The sequence below is a fragment of the Podarcis muralis genome, chromosome 11 (assembly GCF_964188315.1).
Source record: "Podarcis muralis chromosome 11, rPodMur119.hap1.1, whole genome shotgun sequence".
Taxonomy (NCBI): domain Eukaryota; kingdom Metazoa; phylum Chordata; class Lepidosauria; order Squamata; family Lacertidae; genus Podarcis; species Podarcis muralis.
The window spans coordinates 55,393,273-55,400,937 of record NC_135665.1 but is presented as its reverse complement, the minus strand read 5'-3'; the positions used below and the strand labels follow the sequence as shown (position 1 = coordinate 55,400,937).

Sequence of the window (7,665 nt, the reverse complement as noted above, 5' to 3'; positions counted from 1 at the left end):
ATTTAGAAAGCAATTGGGCCAGATCCGGCCCCTGGGCCTTAGTTTACCTACCCAATAGGGCATCCCTATTTTCATCAGAGAAATGTTGGAGGGTATGTAAGGCTCACTCTTTTATAGATTACTTCATTTGCTGGCATTTTTTTTAAAGCTGAAAAATACCAGCTGTTTATTCTGAGCCACAGGCCCAGAGTTCCCAGGGAGGAAGGATTGATATTTTAACCACTCTGAGAATTGTATCTCTGTGAGGGAAATGGGGGTCTTCTGATATCTCCCAGCACCCTTAACAAACTACAGGGGAAGATATGACTGTTTAAAGTGGTGCTGTAGTGCTTTAAATCCAGGGTGTGACTTTGGCCACCGTCCTGCCAGCCATTATTTTTTTTCGTCGCTCCTTTTTTTAATGTGCAGAAATTCATCCGGCCTTCAAGTTTCTTTTCACACATTTGCAGGCATTCATCTGACCCTCGATCAGAATGAAGGTTGCTCTCCACCCCCCACCAGATTCTGCAACACCTGCCCATTGAGGGAGGTAGTCAAGGGCGTTCAGGACTGGAGAAAACCTTCTTATGTAGCACCCTGCTTGTGGTTAACGCTTAGCTGGAATGAAATATTCAACGCAGCAACAGAGAAATTAAAATAATTTATTTGTCAGACAAATAAATGTGAGGCACAGTGGTATATGGTTACCAAGCTCTGGCCTGGCCTCCTGCCATTATGGCCAGCACTTATATTTCCTTAATCCAGCCCCCTTTGCTTCTCCTCTGGCTGCATCTGTCCAACCAGCCTGGTTGGAATTCCTATTGGCTGATTGGTATGACCAATCACAAAAATACACTCATTTCCTATTGCCTTTTATGGGAGACAAAGAGCTATATTTCCTTCCATTTATAATTGGCAAACAAGTATTAATATATCTTTACATGTGTCTCAACAAGGAATCTTAATTACCAGCTCACCTCTTTGCCCTCCTTGCCCTATTGCCTTCTAAAACAAATGGTTAATCTTAAATTTTTATCTTGAACAGATGTCAGAGACCTTGGGTTCATATTCTCATGCATCATCAATGAAATATCTCCTTTTGGAGGTCTTTAAACAAATGTCTGACAGCCATTTGTCATGAGTGCTCGATTGGCGTCTCATTTCTGGCAGGGAGCTAGGCTCATCTGCCCCCCTGGTCTCCTACAGCAATATGACTCTATGAAATAAGAATTTAACATTTCTTTCTTTCTAGATCCTTTGCATAATTACATTTAAACCAATATATTTAAGATAATATATTTCATACATTATCATAGGTAACCTTTTAAAAGAATAAAGCTTCTCAAAGTAAAAAGGAAGGAACTCAGTAAAAAACAGTTTTTAAAGAAGGTTCTTTAGTTTACATCCCCCCCCCCTTCAGCCAGCTGCTTCGTTTCCATTAGCTCTTCCTCAAACTCTCTCAGTTTAAGAAAGAAACAGTTTTAAAAGACTTCCCAAAAATGCTTTAAAAAGACTTCCCAAAAAGCCTCTCTTTCTGCCAGCTGGATGCTTCTCCATTTGGTCTTGGCCTTTTAACCTTAGAAAGAAGATCTGGCTCAAGTTTAAGGCACATGGTTCTATTTTACTGTTTACTAACTCTTAATTATGTTGGGTCCGTAACCTTGCTCTTTAACCTGTAATTCCAGCTTTTATGACTTTGAGAATTGTTTTCTGCTATAAATCAAAGGGGGGCCCCTTGTCTTAGGAGAATGGCCAAGGTTTTCTCTATAAACAGCTGGCCTTCTTGCCTGGCATGAAACATTTGAAAATCTAAGCCCATTTAATTTAGGAACCTGATCAAATATAAGCCAATATATGCCTTGATTAAAAATGCAGTCTATATTCAGATGCCACATTCCCCCCTTTCAAGCTCAAGGACCTTGCTACAAAGCGTCCTTGATAGCTTGATCTTAAAACATGAGATGATACATGGCATCATACATAAAACCATTACCACTACTGTCAAGAAAAACAAGCAAGACAATAGTATCCCTTTGAGTCCTGTGACATTAAGTAACCAATTGGTGAGCCATCCCATATCCCATCCTTCCCATGTTTATACTGGGACATGTGCTATATTCTCCATCTTTGTAGCCAACACACGGATTGCCTCACCATTATCAGAAATGTTAAAGCAACAGGCATTCCCTGTCAAGTTCAAGACTCCACATAGACCTCCCTGCTTGGCAAGTACATAATCCATTCCCATTTTCAGCTGCAAAATAGCGGCTCTACTTTCATCCAGCTGTTATGCAATAAGTCTCAAACTCTGGGCCGTTGCATTGGTTACAAGTTCCACTACTGCTTGTAATTGAATTATTCTGTTTAGATTATAAATAGGATCCCGTGCCCCTTGTATGAGCTCACCAGGATTCCAGGAGGCAGGATCATAATAGGCTATAATGCGCTCTGGTGGCCAATCATTAGTACCGCTCCAACTTTGGGTACTTCCTCCTGCTATACGAGAAATATCAGCATTCCTTCGTGTTCGCTTAGCTGAACTAGTGGGCATATCCACATTGGTGGTAATACCCATCCCAGGAAACAAGTCCCACTCCATTTGGAAGGGAGTTTCTTGTATGCCCATTCTCCACATATCCACCACAACCATCGGGTCTGAGGTTTTTGGTACGTGGAGTACAGAAGGCGAAATATCAAAAGAGGCAGAGAGTTCACAGTGCAGTATGTTAGATTGCCTTTCTCTGTCACAGTTATGTTCCATACCACTTTCCATGCATGAATAAAAGGAGGTGCACAGGGCAAGGCATTCCGAGTTCGATAGGTAGTACCGTGTGCCCAGGTATGACTATTCTTAATATAATCCCAAGTATAGTGACAATGAGAAGAGCCTATCATGGTAGAATCAGCTGCATCTGATGATTTATGTACACAGAATTCCCCTTGTACAGGTGTAACTGTAATGGTTTAGTTGAGTTCCATCCGGGGAAATTCTGTATTTCTGTTTGGTGTGGCATTTCGCTTACCATACCAATGGCATCTAATGGTATCGGTAATAAGGGCATACCTCCCTCTGAATCATCTGGCCCAAGAGAGCAAACAAGGCAATTGGTCCTATTTGCAACATTGGCTACCATTTCAGCTAAACCTACCCACATATTGTGGTCATAGCTGAATCCATATTTAGCAAATTTGGTCAGATTCAAGGACCCTTCCCCTTACCAAGAGATCAGGATTAATAATAAAATCATGTTGATGTCTAGCATATGCATTCCTTCCACAAAAGATTACCTTATTGTGATAGCATAAAACTATTAGTCCCAATATAATTCCCCCAGTGACAGAAATGGGGAACCACCAAGACCAAAACATATATCCCAAGGATCCCCAATGTGTAATATCTCTGATAATTGTTCCACAAGGGGGCAGTCAATCAATTGTATAAGAGAATCTTCCCGCTCACAGTCGCTGGTTCAGACGCTCCTCAAGCTTCAGGCGTGCGCAGGTCAGCCAGCTTCCAAGTTGTGGCTGCAGCAGGCCGGTCGTCTAATGTTGCCCGTGACCTAACCCGTTACCGGTAGGGCTAGATACAGGGGTTTTTAGAAAGAGTCAATTTTAAAGGATTAGAGGGGTCACCTTTGCACGTCCAACTGCCTTCGGACTTCTTCAAACGGGAGTGATGAATCCAGGGGGTCACCTCAGCTACCTTCACCGCTGTTGGAGTAGAGAGCAAGACGGTGTAAGGTCCACGCCACTTAGGTGCAAGTGGATCACGTTTTCCACTCTTTCACCCATATGCTATGCCAGCCTGGAGCTGATGAATCGGCTTGGCAATGCTGCACGGCGTGTGCTTGAGGGCCCACCTGTTAAGATAAAAAAAAAACAAACAAACACGGGAGAGAGACAAAAACACGGGAGAGAGATTGCACTTGTCCCTGTGTCACATGGTCTCCTATTTGTTTGAGGTCAGTTGGAATATCCTGAACAAAGGAGGGCGGCCTCCCATACAGGAGCTCAAAAGGTGACAACTTAAGTCTTTTTGTGGGTAACACCGAACACGAAACAGTGTTATGGGTAACACGTCTACCCTCCTGGGACTTTAGACATATTAGTGGGCTTCTGGCATGCCCTGCAAATACCTTGCACAAGCGTCTGGCGGTAGGTGGTAAGTCTGGCCAGGTGAATTGCATTGTTTGGATCCCAATTAGGATCTTCCAAGGGAAAGTTGTCTTGGAGATGACGGTCAATATTATAAATATTTCCCACTCTGGCCTGCTCACGCAAATATATCTGTGCCTTTTCAATTATGTCTCTCCTTTCCTCAGTGGTGAAGAGAGTATTACTATTGAAGTCACCAAGTCCATCATAGCCTGAGGTTTTTCTGCGAAAGATGGGGCGTTTTCCAATTCATCAGACTGTAGTTGTGAATGGAATACATTGCAGGGTCGAAGTTCGAGGTGGCCTTGGTCCAGGTTGCCCATTAACCAGCACAGGCTCCTCAAGTGCATCAAATACTCTTCTAAGAGGGGCTACTACGTGACCTTTTTCTTCACTTTGCTCTAGGGGCCTCAAATCATAGGGGATGGTATTTGTCCCAAGGCGTTCTTTTAGCAGCTTAATACGCCTGGCTGTATTGCTTGCTGACCGATTAAGGTCTCCCTGTAACTTCTGTAATAATTCTCTAGGACTTGGATGTACAGGGGTTTGGGGTAGGCAATCAGTTGTTCCACTAAAAGAGACTGTAGATGGAGTTCTACTGGGACTCACAGGTGGAATAACCACTTCTGCTTGGGCTTCATTATAGGACTCCAATGCCTCCTGAAGATATTTATCATAATCTATCAAGGAATCAAGTTCTATGACTCCACCCCCATTATTCATTCCACTTTCTTGCCTTGGGGTTACAACTGGTGGAGGGTTTGAATTTGTTTGGCAAGATTCCTTTCCTAGCTTTGGCTTTTACAGCCAATAATTTGCATCGTTGGACTTCCCTTATCCATGGAGGATTTTTATTTAATGTGCTCAGCCAGGAATCTATATATGAAAATTGTTCTGGGCACCCTCCAGTTTCTTTGGTGATGTTAGACCAAAGTTTGCTTACTAAATTTATATCAAAGGTTCCTTGAGATGGCCATTCAGTATTTTGTTTTGGCCATTCTAGTTCACATAACGTTCTCAAGCGCTCTGGCGTCCTTTTGACTCCATATGCCCCTGAGAAGGCTTTCTTAAAATTATTTCACATACATTCAAGAGGTGTATTTCCCCCTTTGAACCCCCAACTCCCATTGTATGGCCCTGTGAAGTATCCACTCAGTCACTCACACACACACCTTACTGGGAAACGAAGTAGCACTCACTCCACACTTAGGTCAGCTACACATTGTACTTTCTCACACATGCAATGCGCAAGATACTTCACCCACACTCTACCTCCCAATCTTCCCTTTTCCCTACACCAGATCACCATCTGATGTACCCAGCCACCTAGCGTACTCAGTTCCCCTTTACTGAGACGCAGAAGTTTGATCAGGACTTCTCTTCCTCCCAATTAATTGGAGGGCCAAAACCCTTTAGTGCACTTACCCTTAGCTGGTTCCGTTTCCCCCCGGTCCGTCGCCGTCGGTGGGCAGGGTATCAGACAGACGAGACTGCTGCGTTCCCCTGGAAAAAAATTTTCCATTGCGCGCTGAGTAGGCAGTGAGTGATCCTCTGTCTTGTACCCTGCTCAGTAGGCGAAGGGGCTGCGTTCCAGCAGACCACTTATCCGAGTCACGGCACCATAAAATGTAGCACCCTGCTTGTGGTTAACGCTTAGCTGGAATGAAATATTCAACGCAGCAACAGAGAAATTAAAATAATTTATTTGTCAGACAAATAAATGTGAGGCACAGTGGTATATGGTTACCAAGCTCTGGCCTGGCCTCCTGCCATTATGGCCAGCACTTATATTTCCTTAATCCAGCCCCCTTTGCTTCTCCTCTGGCTGCATCTGTCCAACCAGCCTGGTTGGAATTCCTATTGGCTGATTGGTATGACCAATCACAAAAATACACTCATTTCCTATTGCCTTTTATGGGAGACAAAGAGCTATATTTCCTTCCATTTATAATTGGCAAACAAGTATTAATATATCTTTACATGTGTCTCAACAAGGAATCTTAATTACCAGCTCACCTCTTTGCCCTCCTTGCCCTATTGCCTTCTAAAACAAATGGTTAATCTTAAATTTTTATCTTGAACAGATGTCAGAGACCTTGGGTTCATATTCTCATGCATCATCAATGAAATATCTCCTTTTGGAGGTCTTTAAACAAATGTCTGACAGCCATTTGTCATGAGTGCTCGATTGGCGTCTCATTTCTGGCAGGGAGCTAGGCTCATCTGCCCCCCTGGTCTCCTACAGCAATATGACTCTATGAAATAAGAATTTAACATTTCTTTCTTTCTAGATCCTTTGCATAATTACATTTAAACCAATATATTTAAGATAATATATTTCATACATTATCATAGGTAACCTTTTAAAAGAATAAAGCTTCTCAAAGTAAAAAGGAAGGAACTCAGTAAAAAACAGTTTTTAAAGAAGGTTCTTTAGTTTACATCCCCCCCCCCCTTCAGCCAGCTGCTTCGTTTCCATTAGCTCTTCCTCAAACTCTCTCAGTTTAAGAAAGAAACAGTTTTAAAAGACTTCCCAAAAATGCTTTAAAAAGACTTCCCAAAAAGCCTCTCTTTCTGCCAGCTGGATGCTTCTCCATTTGGTCTTGGCCTTTTAACCTTAGAAAGAAGATCTGGCTCAAGTTTAAGGCACATGGTTCTATTTTACTGTTTACTAACTCTTAATTATGTTGGGTCCGTAACCTTGCTCTTTAACCTGTAATTCCAGCTTTTATGACTTTGAGAATTGTTTTCTGCTATAAATCAAAGGGGGGCCCCTTGTCTTAGGAGAATGGCCAAGGTTTTCTCTATAAACAGCTGGCCTTCTTGCCTGGCATGAAACATTTGAAAATCTAAGCCCATTTAATTTAGGAACCTGATCAAATATAAGCCAATATATGCCTTGATTAAAAATGCAGTCTATATTCAGATGCCACACTTCCTTCCCAGCTTCTATCATCTTGGTGAGCCCAAGGTTAGTCTGAAGCGGCGGCCTCCCACTGCAGCCATATCCGTCATTCTCTGAGCCCAAATGCTTCCCTGTGCATTCGTTAGTTACAATGCTTTGGCACGTAACTGATGCTCTAAGGAGCCATAGGAGTGTCGTTACCTGGTTCAAGGTGACTGGCTTCAAATATCTCTCGCTCTTTGCAATCTCAGTTGGAGAGGAGTTCAGGCAAGGCCTATTTTAGTGAAACAAGGTGGGGTGTTGCCTATTTTAATAACCTGCTGTGGCTTAAACGCCTTCTGCTCTGTTGAACAACTCCAGTTAGTTTCTTTTCCTGCTCTTTTAAACACTGTCACAGGTGCCACATGATACTCATTCCACATGGGTAAGAAACTTTTTTCCTTTTTCTTTACTGTGGCAGCACCTTCACTTTGGAACTCCCTGCTTATCGACATCAGCTGTCCTCCTTTTTGCTTAAAACATTTTTCCTTTCAGAAGCCTGTTCAGACATGCAGAATGTTTACATGCCATTCAATCCCTTTTGAGCTTATTGTTGATTTTAATTCTCTCTTTAATTTTTTTTTTAA

The 7,665-nt window shown here is 42.6% G+C and overlaps 1 long non-coding RNA gene across 2 annotated transcripts in view; it reads right to left on the bottom strand.

The window, feature by feature from the left end:
* Window positions 1–625: 625 nt before the first annotated feature.
* LOC144329233 (uncharacterized) overlaps window positions 626–7,665 on the bottom strand; it is an 88,233-nt gene continuing 81,193 nt past the window's right edge. Inside the window, exons 2-3 of one of the 2 annotated variants that reach the window (XR_013394720.1) lie at window positions 5,560–7,032; window positions 626–3,839 (exon numbers count right to left, since the gene is read on the bottom strand). This is a non-coding gene — a long non-coding RNA (uncharacterized LOC144329233). Of the gene's footprint in view, window positions 3,840–5,559; window positions 7,081–7,665 lie in introns of those variants that run through there. The other variant, XR_013394719.1, reaches the window with a different exon arrangement.